The sequence below is a fragment of the Dasypus novemcinctus genome, chromosome 24 (assembly GCF_030445035.2).
Source record: "Dasypus novemcinctus isolate mDasNov1 chromosome 24, mDasNov1.1.hap2, whole genome shotgun sequence".
NCBI classification, from domain to species: domain Eukaryota; kingdom Metazoa; phylum Chordata; class Mammalia; order Cingulata; family Dasypodidae; genus Dasypus; species Dasypus novemcinctus.
The window spans coordinates 26,721,568-26,741,484 of record NC_080696.1 but is presented as its reverse complement, the minus strand read 5'-3'; the positions used below and the strand labels follow the sequence as shown (position 1 = coordinate 26,741,484).

The following is a 19,917-nucleotide window of genomic DNA, read 5'->3' as shown; positions in this document are numbered from 1 at the left end:
TGGGAACCAGGGCACAGTGTGAGATTGGTTTATATGATTTACAAAATGTCAGTGTAAAGGGTGGTTGGAATAATAGTACCACTTTGATACAGAATAAAATAAATTTAAAACTTTATTATAGCATACACATATTTTCCTGGATTTTACTGCCACTACGAGAAGTATTCCTGGACATAGCTTAAAACTTTCAGAACTCATTTTACTTTTGTTATTAATGAACACTTGCTAAAGATATAAAGAATGTTCTTGATATGTGAGAAGAGTGTATGTCATCAAATAAAACTAGGGTGAATTAACTTCAATAAACATTTTATTTAGTGTCAAGCACATTGCTAGAATAAAGAGAAATACAAAAAGATGGAATAACATAATTTTCTGTCTCAAGCAAATGGGGAAAACCCAGTTCATAAGGAAAATAATGTTAGATTACAATATAATACAGTTTGAAATAGAATAAAAGTGCAGAAAGAAATAAAAGAACTGGGAAGAGAAAGAAAATAATTCTGATATGTTGGTATGTCTACCAAATCCCACTGAATAAGGTAATGAAAGATTATAAAGTGCATTGAAGACTTAGATTTGCAAGTGCATGGGATTAGATATCCTGAGCAGAGGAGATAGAAAGAATTCCACAGAAGTGAAAGATTGTGCAGTGTATTTAGAGAATGTAGAAGTATCCAGTGTTAATAGGTTATATAATAAAGGAAAGTGGTCTACTGCTCATTTACTTTTCTGTGGCCCAAATCAGATCAATCATTACATGTGTGATGTGAAGCCACTTTTGAAACTGCCCTGTAAAGATATTTATGTCTTTAATATCTTAGCTATTTATGTCTGTAATATCTTAGCTATTGTCAATTCAGGGATGGTGGTAGATGTAGTTTTTCTTGTCCTTTGGCTTCTTACATTCTCATACTCTACAATCTTAGGATACACACTTCTACAGGGTCATGAAAAGCTCTCCCAACCTGTAGTTCTCATATTATAGTTTTAGGTTTATTTATTGTGTACTGAATCTTTACCTCTCTTCTATGAAAGTGTGATAATATTATTCTTATAATGGTATTATAATATGTTAACTAACACCTGTGAAGTGTTCGATGAAATATGGCATAATAGAGACTCATATTTAAATATTAGAAACTATTCAAATATGCATCCAAATAGAAATGAATTCCAGGATTTTTGGTTCCCATTTCTGTAAAAGAAAAGAGGTCTTTCTCCATTTGTTCCACTAATAATATACTTTAAATAACCATCCACCATTCTCCATTCTCCATAAAAATGATCTAAAACTAAATCTCACACTAACATTTTATATATCCACAGTAACTAAATATTTATTTTTGAAATAAAAACAAAATCAAGGCTCTTGGTCATAATAGAGAAATACTCTGAATTATTTGGTAATATTTAACATGTTTGCCTGAAGTCCATTCAGAACATGGAAAAATTGGAAAACTGGAATTAGGGAGCTACTTCTGGGTATCTGAATATAGAAACTTTTTGTCATATGAAAGTTCCATCTTTCTCTTAATTATGATAAAAACACATTTTAGAGGCTGCTTTTAACATTTTAGGAACACATTAGAAGACTCATTCTTTTTTCTGGCCTTTTTCAAGAAAGTAAAGAACTTGAAGTATGGCCTGAATATTTGAACACACATTTAGAAGAGTATAGACATTCAGGTATAGTGTAACTGGGGGAGAGCGCTAATACATTTACACTGAAATCTTCACCTTCACCTCCATGCATATGTCCTCAGCAAATAATGGCTTGCCCATAAGACTTGTAGTTTTTATGAAATCTTTGCTATCTTATAATAGCATTAGTGAAGGTACAATATGTAGTCTAAGGATCAAAGGATCAGCATTCAGACTTGACCCTCATGCTAATTTCTGCCAGTAACACTTGGCAATTCATTTTCTCTGATTCTCTTCCTTCATCTGAGAATATAACTGGATCTATTTAATATAGGCCAAGAGAAAAAGAAATTAAGTTCATATAAAGTATATGAAGGACTTATGATTCTAACTTAATTCAATGCCACAGAACAGTTCTCCTAAAAATATTTTGGAGACCAATCTCTTTTATAAGGAAGTGATGATTAGAATTTTTACCAAATGTCCTTGTGCTCTTACAAATACATTCTCTGTCTCTCTTTCTGTCTCTGTCTCTGTCTGTCTGTCTCACACTTGTGTGTATGTGTGCGCATGCATATTTAGATATATAGGGATTTTGGAGAAAATAATTTTCAGTCCCCCTTTTCAGATATCTTATAGTTAAAGAGTCTCTTCCAAAAGTTCTTCCTTCTTTACAACTTAAATCCCTGGAGAAAAATCCTGAAAGGAATTGTATGACATGAAATATCAACTTTATTTTGAAAGGTAGATAAAAACATTGACAAAAGAACATGGATAAAAGTACATGAGAGGGTAAATATCCATCAAAACCAATTTTATCTTTTTGTTTTCTTTACCTAATTATCACCTCTACAATAATAATAATTCAACTTGTGAAAGTGAAATTCATGGACATAATTATTATTAATAGATAGATGCAGAGTAAAAAGCTTAGATACCATGCACAGAGCAAGTAAAATATTTAGAAGCTCCATGCTCTTAGATTTTGACTGATACTACAATAATATTGTAACTTCAGTATATAGGAAGCAAATTCACCACAATCTGATTATTATTCCTTTTTTGCAAATGGGAAAAAAAGGCCAGGACTACACAAATATTAAGGGAAAGGTCAATATTCAAACCATAACTGAATTAATACAGGCACATATATTTTTTCACTATGCTTAAATTTCTTCCCACAAGTACAAATAAAATCTTAAAAATCTTAATTTGCCCTCAAATTATGATCCAGATGTTTCTGAATGACATCTCTTGAAACAAACACAAGCTAAAATAATCCAAAAGAGCTTAAACTTGAAAAATTTACTAAGATTAAATTTTAAATACATAAAGAAATGTTTGCAAGTCCAATATTTATCATACACACACATATACAGTAGTCACGTTTACATATATACCAACCACAGTGTTCTCTTCCTACAGAAGACTATATTTATGTGATGTTTTACCAAAGCAGCAAATTTATGTGGAATGTCTATGATTGTTCCATGAATATTTAACAGTAGAATCTTTTAGGGAAACATTGCTGGGAGCACCTTGAGTTAAAGGGCACAAAAATTATCAGAGGGATAACCTAAGGGCATGTTGCAGCAGCCAATACATACATAATTATAACTTTAGAAATAAAACCAACATTATTACCGTGGCTATAGAGATAGATTTAAAGATTTTACTTCTTTCAGTTTCATTTTTAATGTTATCATATGAAAGATTCAAGATTGTTTTGATGTTACAACACTGATGAAATATGAATATTTGTTTTTCCATGTTCCTGGAATAATCTCTTCAAAGACAAGTGACTGATATTTCCCAAATTATACAGTGTATAGCTAATTATGTAACTCAATTGGATCAATATGCAAAATGAAAATCAGAAGAGCATTCTAGTACTCATTACTTTTTGGATGCATATTTGAATAGTTTCTAATATTTATTAAATCCATTGGAAAGTTTGAAACCCACATACTCTTTTTTAACATTTTTAACACTTTTTTTATTAAAGTTAATAATAATGTTACATTTAAGAATGTAACATTTAAAAAGCATAAGAGGTTTTAAATAGGTATCATTTTGTGTAACTAGGTATCCATTATTAGGATATTCTGATAATAATAATAATAATAGCAATAAAGCAAACAATCATAACTCATCATTTCTCAATCTCTATGCTTCCCCTGCATTGCATAGCTGCTATTATTTTGCCTTCTCTCTACTATATTTGTATTTATATTTTTTAAAGTGCTCATGGATCCTTCTCCAAGATAGATCATATGTTGTGTCACAAGACAAGTCTCAATACATTTAAAATGACTGAAATTATGCAAAACACTTTCTGTGAGCATAACAGAATGAAAATGGAAATCAATAATAGATTGGAAAAGGGAAAATTCATAAATTTATGGAGATTAAACAACACTCTTTAAAAATCAGTGGGTCAGAGAAGAAATTGTAAGAGAATTCAGCAAATATTTTGAGATGAATGAAAGTGAGTACACAACATATCAAAAGCTATGGGACAGGGAAGCAGACTTGGCCCAGAGGTTAGGGTGTCCGTCTACCACATGGGAGGTCCGTGGTTCAAATCCCGGGACTCCTTGACCCACGTGGAGCTGGCTCATGCACAGTGCTGATGCACGCAAGGAGAGCTGTGCCACGCAGAGGTGACCCCCGTGTAGGGGAGCCCCACGTGCAAGGAGTGTGCCCCATAAGGAGAGCCGCTCAGAGTGAAAAAAAATGCAGCCTGCCTAAGAACGGCACCGCCCACATGGAGAGCTGACACAACAAGATGACGCAGCAAAAAGAAACACAGATTCCCATGCCGCTGACAACAACAGAAGCGGACAAAGAAGAAGATGCAGCAAATAGACACAGAGAACAGACAACCAGGGCGCAAAGGTAGGGGGGAAGGAGAGAGAAATAAATAAATAAATCTTTTTTTTAAAAAAAAGCTATGGGACACTGTAAAGGCAGTACTGAGAAAGAAATTTATAGTCCACAAAACTTTCATTAAAAAAGAAGAAAAGAGCTGAAGTGAAGATGTAACTGAACTCCTGGAGAAACTAGAAAAAGAAAGCAAACTAATCTAAAACCCAGCTAAAGGAAAATGATAGTAAAAATCAGAGTGTAAATAAATGAAAATGAGAACACAATAAAGATGAACAAAACCAAAAGTTGGTTCTTTGAGAAGATCAACAAAATGGATGAATCCTTAGCTAGACTGACAATGAAAAAAGAGAGAAGATGCAAATAAATAAAATGAGCAATGACAGCAAGGCCATTACCACTCACCCCACAGAAATAAGAGAGGCCATAAAAAGATACTACTAACACTGTATGCCAAAAATCTAGACAATGTAGAGGATATCCTCAAATTCCTAGAAACACATGAACAACTTATATTGACTCAAGAAGAAATAGAAGCCATCAATTACCAATAAAAAGTACAAAGATTGAAACATTCATCAAAAACATCCCAATGATGAAAAGCTCGGAACCAGATGGTTTCACAGATGAATTTTACGATTCAAAGATGATCTAATTCGAATCTTGCTCAAACTATTCCAAAAAACTGAGCAGGAAAGAACACTACCATAGAACCTGTGGGTCTCTGTAGTCCTCAGGAGAACCAGGACCTGGGGTTGTATTTACTTTGGCTTTCTCTAGGATGGACCCTGCTGAGATGTGCTTAAACACAACCCCTCTGATGAACTCCCAATTCTTTTTTGGAGACTCATAGCCATATAAACTTATTTGTCCTTTCCATGGTCATGTCAGATGGCTCTGGAGTTCAGTGCCATGTCAGTTGTCCCTACTTTGAAATATGTGTTCCTGAGTGTGATGGAGTTGGACTCAGATGTGACCTTTCTACACATGCCTCTTCTGTCACTTTTACTGGACCTGTGGTTGGTGCTGGGGTTGGGGTATACTTAGGAGACCTGAATCTCTGGACTGTCCATGTGAAAGCCAGGCTCTGGGCCTCAGCAGACTTGCAACTCCTACCCTCTGGTTTATTGCACTTACCCTAGCCAGCTAACAGGGAGGTGAAGAAAGTCAATTACCACAACAGGGAGCCAAGAGGGCCTACAACTGCAAGCAGGAGAATTGCATCCATCATCCATGTGGAATCTAAGTCCCCTCTCAATATAGATGTAGAGTGGACATAACCATCCCAGGGTCCACAGGATGGAGAAATAGAGTATGTATTATAGTGGACTTACTGATATTCTACTATGGAACTATTGTGATTAGTAATGTAAGAAATCATAGCATTGGTGTGGAGAAAGTGACCATGTTAGTTGCTGAGGGTAGGGAGAGGGAAGAAGAGACATGATGTGGGGATATTTTCAGGACTTGGAGTTGTCCTGGGTGGTACTGCAGGGACAGATGCTGGACATTGTATGTCCTGCTATGGTCCACTGTGTGGGCAGGGGGAGAGTGTAAACTACAATGTAAACCATTATCCATGTGGCTCAGCAGTGCTCCAAAATGTATTCACCAAATGTAATGAATGTCCCATGATGATGAAAGAGGTTGTTGATGAGGGAGGAGTGGGGTGAGGGGGGTGGGGGGTATATGGGGACCTCTTATGTTTTTTTTAATGCAACATTTAAAGAGAGAGAGAGAGTGAGAGAGAGAGAGAGAAAGAGAGAAGAGAGAAGAACACTACCAAACTCATTCTACGAAGTCAACATCACCCTAGTACTAAAATCACTGATAATACTACAAAAAAATAAATAAAATTGCAGGTCAATATTTCTAATGAATATAGATGCAAACATCCTCAGCAAAATACTTGCAAACAGAATCCAAAAGCACATTAAAGCAATTACACACCACTATCCAGTGCATTTTATTCCAGGTATGCAAGAGTTGTTCAACAAAAGAAAATCAACTGGTGTTATAAACCACATGAATAAATTGAACAAAAATCACTTGATACTTCCATCAATGTAGAAAAAGCATTTGACAAAACACAGTATGCTTTCTTGATAAAAACACCCCAAATTATAGAAATTGAAGGAAGCATTCTCAGTGTGGCAAAAAAAAAAAAAAAAAAAAAAAAAACTTGTATAAAAACCCACAGTTCACATTGTACTCAAGGATGAAAGATGCAAAGCTTTCCTACTGAGATCAGGAACAAGACAAGGATGCTCATTGTTATCCTATTATTCAGTATTGTGCTAGAAGTTCTAGCTAGAACAATTAGGCTAGATGAAGAAATAAAAGGCACTGTCGTGGTTTGGCTGATGTGTCAACTCAGTTGTTTAGGTAAGCAAGCACTGGCTAATTGTAATACAAGGACATTTACAGAGTTCAGTTACTAGTGAGATTACAGCATACATAGCTAATTACATCCACATCAATCGAAGAGATTGCTATCAGCAATGAGTGATGCTTTATCCAAACAGTTGAATGCCTTAAAAGGGGAAGTGATTTCAGCATGCAGAGAGAATTTACTAGCTCATCTTTGAACAGCCAACATCTCTGGAAACTCATCAAGGACCTTCATTGGACTCCTTTAGAGTCCCTGGTTTGCAGCCTGCCTGTGGAACCCAGACTTGTGCATCCCCATGGTAACATGAGACACTCATAAAATTTCATTATATTGACAGGTATCTCCTGTTGATTCTGTTTCCCTAGAAAACCTTCACTAATACTGGCACCCAAAAAGGCAAGGAAGAATAAAATTTTCATTATTCACTAATGATATAATCCTATATCTAGAATCTCCTGAAAAATCCACAACAAAGCTACTAGAACTAATAGGTGAATTTAGCAAAGTGGCAGGATTTAAGTCGAATGCAAAATTCAATAGTGTTTCTGTACACTAATGATGTGCACACTGAAGAAGAATTAAGAAAAAAATCCATTTATAATAATAATTAAAACAATCAAATATTTAGGAATATACTAAACCAAGAACATTAAGGATCTGTATTTAGAGAACTACAAAATATTGCTAAAAGAAACTGAAGAAGACAAATTAAATAAATGGAAGGACATTCCGTGTTCACTAATTGGAATACTAAATATCACTAAGATGCCAATTCTCCCCAAAATGATTTACAGATTCAATGCAATATCAATAAATATCCCAACAGCCTTTTTTTGCAGAAATGGAAAAACAAATTATCAAATTTATTTGCAAGCATAAGGGGCCCAAATAGTCAAAAAGATCTTTGAAAAGAGAATGAAGTTGAAGGACATTAAAGCATATTACTTAGCTACAGTAGTTAAAACAGCATAGTACTGGGTAAAGACTGACACACTGACCAGTGAAACTGAATCAATAATTAAGAAATAGAACATCATATCTACAGTTAAGTATTTTTGACAAGGCTGTCAAGCTATCCCATCTATGTAAGAACAGTCTATTCAAGAAATGATGCTGGGATATCCAAAAGAAATAAAAAAGACCCATCTCTCACACCTTATCCAAAAATTAACTCAAAATATATCAAGGACATAAACATAAAAGTGATAACCATAAAACTCCTAGAAGAAAATGCAGGAATACATTTTCAAGATCTTGTAGTATGCAGTGCTTTCTTAAACCTTATACTCAGAGAATGAGCACAAAGGAAAAAAAAATAGATAAAAGACCGCCTCCTCAAAATTAAACACTTTTACACCTCAAAAGACTTTGTCAAAAGGGTAAAAAGGCAGTCAACTCATTGGAAGAATATACTTGTAAATCACATATCTAATATAGACGTATTATCCATGGTATACAAAAAGATCATACAACCCAACAATCAAAAGTCACACTACCCAATTAAAAAATGGGACAAAGACTTGAAAAGACAATTGTCCAAAGAAGAAACACACAGAAAAAAGTTCAACATCATTAGCGATTAGGGAAATGCAGATCAAAACTACAATGAGATATCATTTCACACCTATTAGACTGGCCGCCAAAAAAAGCATGGAAAGTTGTAAATGTTGAAGAGGATGTGGAGAGGTAGGAACATGTATTCACTGTTGGTGGGAATGTAAAATGGTACAGCCACTTTGGACGACTGTTTGAATATAGACGTGCCATGGGACCTATCAATACCACTAGTAAGTACATACCCAGAAGAACCAACAGCAGATACATGAACAGACATCTGCACACCGAAGTTCATAGTGGCATTATTCATGATTGCCAAAAGCTGGAAACAGCACAGGTGTCCATCAACTGATTAATGGAGTTATGGTTGTTTATTTGCTTTATTATTATTATTATTGGAATCATGAAAATGCTCTAAGAATGGTTGAAGTAATGGTTACACAAATATATGATTATATGTCACTTAAGGTGTAGCCCAGCCCTGTCAGAATAGGTCTTAACACTATTACTGGAATTCTTTGTAAGTGGAAAGAAATTCTAACAGAGAGAGGGAAAGCCACAGATGGAGCAATTAGAAGCTGAATATAAATGGAACCCAGAAGATAAGGGAGAGACAAGGAGCTGCCACCTTGTGCCTTGCCAAGTGACAAGCTAAGGATGAAGAATTGACAGCAGGCAGTCCCAGAATGCCAGTGTTCAGGAAGACTGCATTGTCTTGATGATGCCTTGATTTGGACTTTTTATCATCCTCAAACTATGGGCAAATAAATTCCCATTGTTTAACTTGAAAAAAAAATGTAATTGCACCAAATACTATGGATTGTACACTTTGGATGGATTTCTGTTTTATTAATATGTATCAATAAAATTGATTTGGTAAGAAAAAATAAAATAGTAGTGAATAGATGGAGCAAGGGACATTTTTAGGGCATTGAAACTATTGTGTATCATACCATAACAATGGAATTATGACCTTATACATTTGTGAAAACCAAGAGTTATGTAACACAGTGACTGATAATGTAAATGAGAGACTTTAGTTAACAATAATATATCAATAGTTATCCATCAATTTTAAAAAGTGTACCACAGTAATGCAAAAATGTTAATTGTAGAAGAAACTGCTCAATTTTTCTTTACACCTAAAATTACTCTAAAATAGTCTATTAAAATAAGTTAAAAAGTTAATTAATTAATTAATTACTAAAAAAATAAAACCAGGGTCTTTTGTTTTACTTAGATATGAGTTCAATTCCACCCTTGTTTTCCAGCTTTGTGATAAAGAAAAATTGCTTAGTATCTCTGAGCCTCACTTTACTTAGATATTAAATGAAATAATCATGATTGAAAGAATTTTGGAGAAGACTTAAATGTTAGCACGTCAAGTTTCTATTATAATGACTTTAACATTGTTATGAAAACCAAAGATGTCAGTTGCCTTTCTCCTTTGCTTAGCTTATGTTATTAAAATTAAAGATGAAAATTAGAGGGAATATTTTCTTCTCTGCAATCGAATGTCTCAGAGAATGACGTTTATTCTGGCATATAGACCACAATTTTATATAGAATTAGTATTCATTATGTATATGATAAGTTGATTGAATTACACATACATTACCCTGTGTTCACCATTTTAAGATAAGTATTTTATTTTAGAATAACTTTAGATATACAAAAAGTTGCAAATATATTACAGTGTGTTCCCATATATACTATACTCAGTCTCATTATTATTCATTATCACCCCACAAGAATATGGTACATTTATCACAACTAATTAATAAATGCTGATGTATTATTATAAACTACAATCCATAATTTATTCAGATTTCCTTAGTTTTGTTCTTTCAACCTTTTTCTACACCAGGATTCCATCCTGGATAATATATTACATTTAGCTACAAAGTTTAGTACTTTCTAGACAGTGAGAATTTCTCTGACTTTCTTTGCTTTTGATGATCTAGACAGTACTAAGGAGGAATGGATAAATCTTCTGGACATTATAAATCAATTGGGGTTTTCTGATAGTTTTGTCATAATTAGATTGGAGTTACGGAATTTTAGAAAAAAGACCACAAAGGGAAAGTTCCATTTCATCACATCATATCAGAAGTATATACTATCAGCCTACTTACTGTTGGTATCAACCTTGATCACTTGACTGAGGTAGTGTTTGCCAGATTTCTCCACTGTAAAATTACTCCTTCTCCCCCTCTTCCATACTGTACTCTTTGGAAGATAGTCACTATGTATATCCTACAGTAAAAAGTGGAGAGTTATGCTCTACTTCCTTGGAAGTATAGTATCTACATAAACCATTTGGAATTGCTCTGGATGGGAGATTTGTCTACTCTCCCCATTTATTTATTTTTATTGAATCACTTGTTTATAACAGTATGGACTTGTGAATATTAATTTAATAGTGTGGCTTAAATCCAATACTGTACTATTTAGTTTATTGCATATATTTTGCGAATCTTGGCCATTGAGAGCTATTTCAGTGGGGCCCCATGTCTCTCTCATATATCTTCATCATTGTGCATATGTATATGTGTTATATTTGTTGGTTTTTAATTAGATATAAAAGTAATTCTTCCCTTTTTACTGGCCAAAATGTGTCCCAGTTCCTCTTTTACATTCATTGTAACAGCCCTAAAATCAAGCAAATCTCCCAGGAATCATGCTTCTTTTTATTTTATAATGGTATTGGATCTCTGCACTAGGTGAACGTGTATTTTTATTATAGTCAGGAAATGTAATTTAGGGTCAAATTAACACCTTCAATTATAAAAATAGGCCACATATTTTCCCATATTCTAGGAAATCTAATTGAATATTAACCTCTTTATTGCATCTTGCTCATGTTTCTTAATTGGGAAGAAAGGGACACTTTAGGGAATGAGCTTCCCCAGACTCAGATATTTTGTCTCATTCATGTTAAATATTCCTCCAGTGAAAGCAAAAGGGAAGTATTTCCCAGTTAAAATCTTGGATAATGGTGAATTTCAGTAAGTGTGGGATTACACTGGCAATAATCTAGCAGGGAGGTAAGAACAAATTCCCCTTTAGGTCAAAGAGGCACTGTTCCAGAATAATCAGCATTTTCAAAGCATCTTTTTTTTCTTATTTGAGCAAGGACTGATTCAAAATCTAAAATAAGAAGTTGTAAAACATGCACAGTAGTTCTTGATGGGAATGGGTACCACAAATTGAGGGTTATTTGTAGCTGGTAGTCAGAAGGACAAGCAAATATAAATATCTGCTTGAGTATTCCAGGCAACTCATGAAAGTGATAGTTTATGTTGTGGATATGGTAGGTTGCGTGCAGGCTTCTCATCTCAGCAATGAAAGGTAAGTATAAAATAGTATTGGTTGGGGGAAATATACAAAAAATGTAAGATAAGGACTATAGTTGGTAGTAATATTTTGTAGTAATATTTTGAGGATGCTCTTGCATAATTTACAACAAATGTTTCACAACAATGCAAAGATTTGGTGGAGGGGTGATGTATGAAACCTCTGTGTGATGTTATGTATGTTTATTTTGTAAGTTCACAATCTTTTCTATACACTTATTGTTTATATGTGTTCATGTATGAATTATATACTTCAATAAAAATTAAAAAATAAATAAAAAATAGTATGGGACATTATAGATATGTACCTATGGGAAATCATCCTTAATCCTTTCATTCATTCAATAAGCACTAATTACCTATTTTTATTCTAGATGTGTAAATTCAGCAGTGAATAAATAGACAGAAATTCATGTCCTTGTATTGGTTCATTCTAATGCAAGTCATTTTTATGGCATGTCATTCTACTGTATATGGATTATATACCTGTGTGCATGTCTGTCTGTTTAGCATCTATCTATCCATTTATCTACCTATTTTTATCTAATTAATTAGTTGATAGAAACTCCAAACAATTTTTCATTTCTTTTTGCTGAAGAGTTTTGACAAAAACTACATTTGGAAAACTTTCAATAATGCTTTTTAACCTACAGTTAATGACAGTGTGCTGGAGTATGACACTAAGATCACTGAGATTCAGAACTACCTCTATATCTGATTCAGGAGCCTACCCCAGCTCTCTAAGTGTACTGCTGTCCTTACTGCCTATGAAAAAGACAGTTTTGAGGTCTCAGTGACATGCCACAGAAAATATGTAATCACATCACTAGCTAAGATTTTAAAAATCTTTGTTAGTGCAATGCATGAATATGTTTTCAAATATTAAGACAGGGTACATATTAAAGAGTGGTTACTTCTGTGACTCTCACTCTTTCTCTTGCTCTGTATTTATTCCACTTACAATGGATTCCAGTAAGAGGATTAAGACCCATCCTGAATGAGATGAATCACACCTTAACTGAAGTAGCCTCATCAAAATGCCTTACTTACATAGGGTTCTGACCCACTGGATGTGTTTTCTGTGGTATATACAGCTACAAAGTATCACAAGCTGCAGTGGTTATTTTTGTACAAGGGAATGAGTGCATCTCTAGAAAATTGAATCACTGATCTGATTTCTATGTGCAGCTATAATGGAAATCACCCCCTCAGAGTCTGTACTCATTTGAACAACTACCTAGACTATATGAGATAGACAGGTTCCCACACTTTGCCAGCACTACATATTAACAAACATTCATCAAAAGATCATTTTAGGTCACATCAATTGTAGTTTTCTCATTCTTCTCTGATATACTCCAAAAAATATATATATTTTAAAAATTGAAACAAAAAAGGTCATTTTACTAATATAAAAGATGAAATATGTATCTAATTAGAATTTTTCTTTCCATGTAGTTAACTATGAATAAAATTGAATATCTTTTCACATGTTTAATTATTTTGACAAAGAGAAATGTCTCTTGTAAAAATAGTTCTGTAGCTTATTATTCATTTGTGTTGTCATGTTTAATACTGGCTTGTGAAATCTATCACTGAAATTATTCTTTGGTGTTGCAAGTATATTTTACCAATTTCACACTATTTTGCTTTTGATTATGTTATTATTGGGGGAATAAATGTAGCTATGTACATGAAATAACTTGTATAATGTCTGGCATATAGCTAGTAATAAATAAATAATTATATTCACTTTTTGTTTCTCTCTTCTCTTCCTTGAAGTTAAAATATAGGACACTCAAGAATAAAGATGACAAAAATTCTACTGAAAAGTTTCAGCTATCACTCAGAGATTTCTTAGCTCATTTTCTACATCACTGGTGCTTAAACTGTAAGCCTGAATTTTTAAAGAATATTCATATTTAGGGCAAGTGCTCCCCTCTCCTTTTCCTTACCTATAGACAGTCTCAGTGTCTTTATGTGTCTTAGGAAATACTGATGAGAGAGTCTGAAAATAATGAATAAGGAGAAGATTTTAACTATGGACAACATAGTATGAAAGAAAAAGGTGTAAAACTGAATGTGAGGTTGCATTAGAACTGGAAACAAGAAAGATTTGAGAGATAAAGTAAATTATGCATAGGTTTTCTTACTTTGTAACACACTATCCCTAATATTGAGGGGTTCTTGCTGAAAATTGAAGACAGAAATTTAGGTCAGGAAATTATCTACTCATGCTGAATCCAGAAAATTAAGGTTTAGTATGTCTGAAAGGTCATTTACCTTTTCATTAATTCCTATTGCATTTTCCTGTGCAATCAGGTAAATAGTTTTAATAAGTATTATGATGCTTATTTCATTCAGAAAAATATTAATACACAGAAAGGTAACTGATTACCCATTATAAGGAGACATCCCATGATCAAGCATATATTCATCTTCCAAATGTGCTTTTTTAAAAAATTAAATTTTTTCTCCTTGCAGATGAACTCTTTCTAACCTCTGTTTGCCCCGAATCGACTGAAACAATGCAGCAAAACAACAGTATAACTGAATTCATACTGTTAGGATTAACAAAAATTCCTTTGAGGCAGAAAATGGTGTTTTCAATCTTCTAAATTTTCTGTGCGTGGACTGTGGTGGGGAATTAGTTCATTATTGTGACAATTAAGTTCAGTTGGACCCTTAGAAGCCCCATGTACTTCTTTCTATTTCTCTTGTCCTTTGTTGATGTTTAGTTTTCAACTTCCACAGTTCCTTGGCTAATTGTGGATGCCCTCAGTGCAAAGAAAATCATATCCTACAATGAGTGCATGACACAAAGTTTAGGACTACATTTATTTGGCTGCATGAAGATCTTTGGCCTCATCCTCATGGTTGTTGATTGATATGTGGCCATCTGTTAGCCCTTAAGTTACCCAATCATCATGAGATGGCAGATCTGTACCATCTTGATTATTCTTGCCTGGATAGTGTCTTTCATACATTCTATAGTTCAGATTGTCCTAGCCTTGAGATTGCCTTTCTGTGGACCCAATTTAATTGATCATTATTGCTGTGATTTGCTTGTTGAAACTTGCCTGTATGGAAATTTATGTGATCAACCTACTGCTAGTGTTCAATAGTGGGGGCATTTGTTCAAGCAGTTTCATCCTTCTGATGATTCCATATATTGTCATCTTGAATTCTCTGAGAAACCACAGTGCAGTAGGATAGAAAAAAGTCTCCTCAACTTCTACCTCCCACATCATTTTTTGGACCATATATATTTCTGTATACACATACCCCAACCACTTTCCCTTCAGACAAGATGGTGGCAGTATTTTATACCATTGGGGCTTCCTTTCTCAACCCACTCATCTACACATAAGGAAGGCAGAAGTTAAAAACTGCTATGAACTTTAGCAGGATAATGGGTTATTCCAAATGAAGATATGTGAGCTTCTTAGAGAAAGGAAAGTTTGAGAAAAGGGTCATTTTTCAGAGCAACTGTGCACTGGGGAAAGGGAATTATTCAGACATTTTTATGGTTGTTTAATATAATTTCTGACCTGTCACTGATACAAGAGGAACTAAAATACTTTCATAATCCTCCAGCTAGAGGGTCACTCTTGAAGGCCACATTATGAATTGAGTTATAGTTTGAGACTCCTTCAGAGTAGGATTAGTTTGGCTATTTAACTGTCTGTGTGATTATTTCCCCATTATTTGTATGTTTATTTGGAACAGATATACTTAGTAACAGGAAGAGTCCATCTATTGATTCTACTGAAAAAAAACCCTTACAACACAGTCAAGGCAGAAAATCTGAAGAAAAAAATGATATTACATAAAGACTTCCAGAGATAATATCAAGCATATATTTATAAACCCAAGGTTCCCATAATATCACCATTGAACTAATTAGCCTAGCTTATGCAACAAGTAGATGAATTATAGCATATGACTATAGAGTACTATAACATCACACAGGTGATAGACCCAAGAAAATTGCAGTGCCATGAATATAAAATATATTAGTGTTTCCAAACCTCTAGCACTTGGTTTGTAGTTCTGGTCTTGTGAATGAATTTTTCTCCAACTCCATGAAAAGGCAAAACAAATTAAATTAACCTTTACATAGCAAAGACAATAGCATTTTGCCCTGGGTCATGTTTTCTCCTGTCATTTTTTCCCCCTGTTCATATTAGAATCCCAGGGAATTTAATCTTCTGAATATTCTTCAAAATATCAGAAAGGCTCATTATATTGATAGCATCATGTAAAATCAACTCATGAGCAAGAAATAAAAAATATTCATTTATCACAGTGTAATTTATTTTAAATGGCCATGCCAACTTTGCAACTCTTCCCATTCAATGATGGAATGTATCTGCCCATCATTTCATCTGGCTTGTGACATGTTTTAATGAACAGAATATAATAAAATTATGTGTATAACACCTGAGGGTTGACCATGAGGGGTCTTGAAGCTTTAACTTTTGTGAGGCAACCACTGCAGTATAAAATTATGATGTGATAGAGACCCTTTTAGTACTGGAGATTGAAAGGCCATATGAAAGAGAACTGAGGTACCTAAGCCAATTGCTTCATTTATGAATGAGGTCATTTGGGACTGAACACCATGTCTGAACTGTCAAAGTTTTATCAGGTAAGACCACCAGAAAAACAACACAGCTGAATACAACCCAAATTGCAGAAACATAAGAAAATTTCAGCAGTAAGGAATGAGGTTTGATTTTTAAACACACTTTATATCTTTTTAGGAGGCTTAAAAGGGTACCACCTTGAAGACTTTTACATACTGTCTCTCCCCACCTCTTCTCTTATGGAAGTGACAGAGTATCTCACTATCCAGCAAGACCCTATATCAAATTAGAATATATTAATACATATTTTCTACATAATTATATGTGACTGTCTTTTTCCATCCTTGAGAAGATAATTCTCATTTCACAACCATCTCTTGCTCATATTCCTGTATAATATAGAAACATTAATATTCAATTATTCACATAAAAATCTAGCATTTTATCAAAATATATTTTCAAGTATTTCCTAAATATTTAAAGTAAATTTTGCAATGTGGGGAAAAAAAAAGGTAGAATGGAATCTACCAATCACCCATCTATCTAACTATTTTAATCAAGGATCTCTACAGAAAGATAGATAGATTTATATCTACAGATAGATATAAATGTTAAGAAATTTATATAGGCATTGGATTACTTGACTGTTGGGATGGGCAAGTGCAAATTTCATAGGGGAGGCTATAAGCTGGGAATGCTGATGAAGGTTTTCAATGTCCCTGCCAGGAGAAGCTGGCAGGGATATTTCCCAGGCTTTAATAATCAGTGAGTTGACTGCATCTATGTTTGATTACATTTACAATTAACTGAGGAGATTCCCTTCAGCAATAGCAATGAACTACTTCTCATCCAAACAGTTGAAGACGTTAAAATGAGAAGTAATTTCAGCATTCAGGGTTAGAATTCCTACCTCTACTTCAAACAGCCATCGTCTCCTATTAAACTCATTGAGAACCTTCATCAGAGTTCCTGGACTGCAGCCTGCCCTATGGAATATGGACTCATGCAACCCCACAGTCATGTGAGATAATTTTATAAAATCTCATACTGTTTACAGATATCTCCTGTTGGTTCTTTTCCCTAGAAAACTCTGACTAATACATGCAAGTGTATCAGTGTCATATTATTGGGGGTCAACTTGAAAGATTAATCCAGGATACTCCTTTCTGGCTCCCTTCAAAGATCTTGCCCTGAAGGCAGGAGCAGCTTGTGGACAGCTAAAGAACTTTTGGAATCAATCAAATTGAAGCAAACTGGGGGAAATTATTATTGACCTCAAGACTAGCAGTAGAACTATTAGGAAGGGGGAAAGTCTATTCCACAGTTAGTAGAGGGAGTATACGTGTCCTTTTAAATGGGGGAATTTCTAAGTCCACAATGCAAGATCATAACAAAACATAAGCTCAGAAAAGAGAGAAGACCATGTACTTTCACTTGAGGCTAACTTTTTTTGGTAGGAGGGCTAAATTCTCAATGAGAGAACCAAGCATTTTGCCAAGCCTGTTATTTGCATTATTTGTTCGTTAGATTCTGGCACTGATGTACATCTCTGTCATACCACTAGCTGAGAAGAACTTAAGGAATAGACAGTAAAATACTAAATTAAACTGTTAATACATTAAATACAAAATATACTATGTACAACAAAACATTACAAGACAAATTAAGGAGCAGGGAATGATGGCCATATAAAGAAACAAGATGAAACATTAGACACTATTAACAAAGGTGACATGACTGTAGACATGCCATATAGAGACATAAAAAAACCCATCTTCAGTATGCTCAAAGAACTAAACATGGAGAAAGAACTAAAATATATTCGGAAAATGATAAATGAAAAAATTGATAATTAAAATAAAGTATGAGAAAGAACAAAATGGATAGTGGAGTTAAAGTACAAAATAACTGAAATAAAAAGTTTCCTAGAGAATTTCAACAGCCAATTGACACTAGAAGAAGAAATAAATCAATGAACTTGAAGATGAGAATGAAAATAATCAGAATGAAGAATAGAAAGAAAAAAAATTTTTTTAAAGCTAAAAACTTAGGAGACCTGTGGGGCATCATCAAGCGTAGCAATAAAAATTATCAGGCCATTTCTGTGGGCTTGGAAAGAGAAGGAAATGTGGCAGGAATGGCGGCCATGGCCATGAAAAACAAACCACAGACCAGGAAAAAATATTTGCAAAATACATATCTGTCAAAGGACTTGTATACAAAATACAGGAAGAACTGTTAAAATAGTTATAGCTGTTTAAAAGCTTTTTTAAAAAAATAGTAAGAAACTACTCTAAACAGAGACTTCCCCAAAGAAATTATGCTGCTGGCAAGGAAGTGGTGTATAGGAACTCAGGCATTGCTGGTAGGAATGCAAATTGACACAACCACTTTGAAAGACACTTTAGCAGTTTCTTACAAAGCTACCCATAGACCTATCTTACTATCTAGCAATGACGTTCCTATGCATTTATTTATTTAGAGTTGAAAATGTATGCCCATACAAAAACCTGCATGTTAATGTTTATAACATCTTCATTCGTAATGCCTAAAACTGGAACCAGCTAAAATGCCTTTCTTAGGTGAATGGATAGACTTTAGTATATCCACACTATGAATTATTATTCAGAAATAAAAAGAAATGTCCTCTCAAATCTAGACTAGAGATGGAGGAACCTTAGTGTACAATTCTAATTGAAAGCAACTAGTTTGAAGAGGCAATATATTGCCTGAATCCAACCAAATGGCATTCTGGTAAACACAAAACTGTAGATATAGTAAAAAGATCAGTGGATGCCACAGGTTCATGAAAACAGGAGGGATTAGGAAGTCAACCACAGAATATTTTAAGGTGACAAAAATATTCCGTATAATACCATAATGATGCATTCATGATATTGCATATTTGTTAAAACCCCTAGAACTTTACAGCACAAGGAGTGAAACCTAATGTAAACTATAGATTTTAGTTATTAGCAAAGTATAAATAATATTGGTTAATCAATTCTTATAGATTTCCACAATGATGCAAGATGTTAATAATAGGGGAAAGTGAGTGTGTGTGTGTGTGTTAGGGGAGTTGGTATATGGGAACTAGCTTTATTTTTGTATGTTTTTTTCTGAAAACTAAATATGCTCTGAAATGAAATTTATTGTTAAAAAGAAAATGAAAACTGTAGATTATTAGCAACAATTAAATACCAACTTTTCAAAATGTAGACAATAGTAAAATACTATTGCCAAAAGTAAATTGAGAAGAATTACAAAAGTTTGATATATATAACTAATAAGAGACTGTAATGATTAAAAATAATATCAGGGAAGTGGATTTGGCCCAGTGGTTAGGGCGTTCACCTATCACATGGGAGGTCCATGGTTCAAACCCCGGGCCTCCTTGACCCATGTGGAGCTGACCCATGCACAGTGCTGATGCATACAAGGAGTGCTGTGCCATGCAGGGGTGTCCGCCACATAGGGGAGCCCCATGCTCAAG

General features: G+C 34.1%; 1 pseudogene; it reads left to right on the top strand.

Annotated features, from left to right (window-relative positions):
* Nucleotides 1–14,363: 14,363 nt before the first annotated feature.
* LOC139437515 (olfactory receptor 4C11-like) lies at nucleotides 14,364–15,240 on the top strand (annotated as a pseudogene).
* Nucleotides 15,241–19,917: the final 4,677 nt, after the last annotated feature.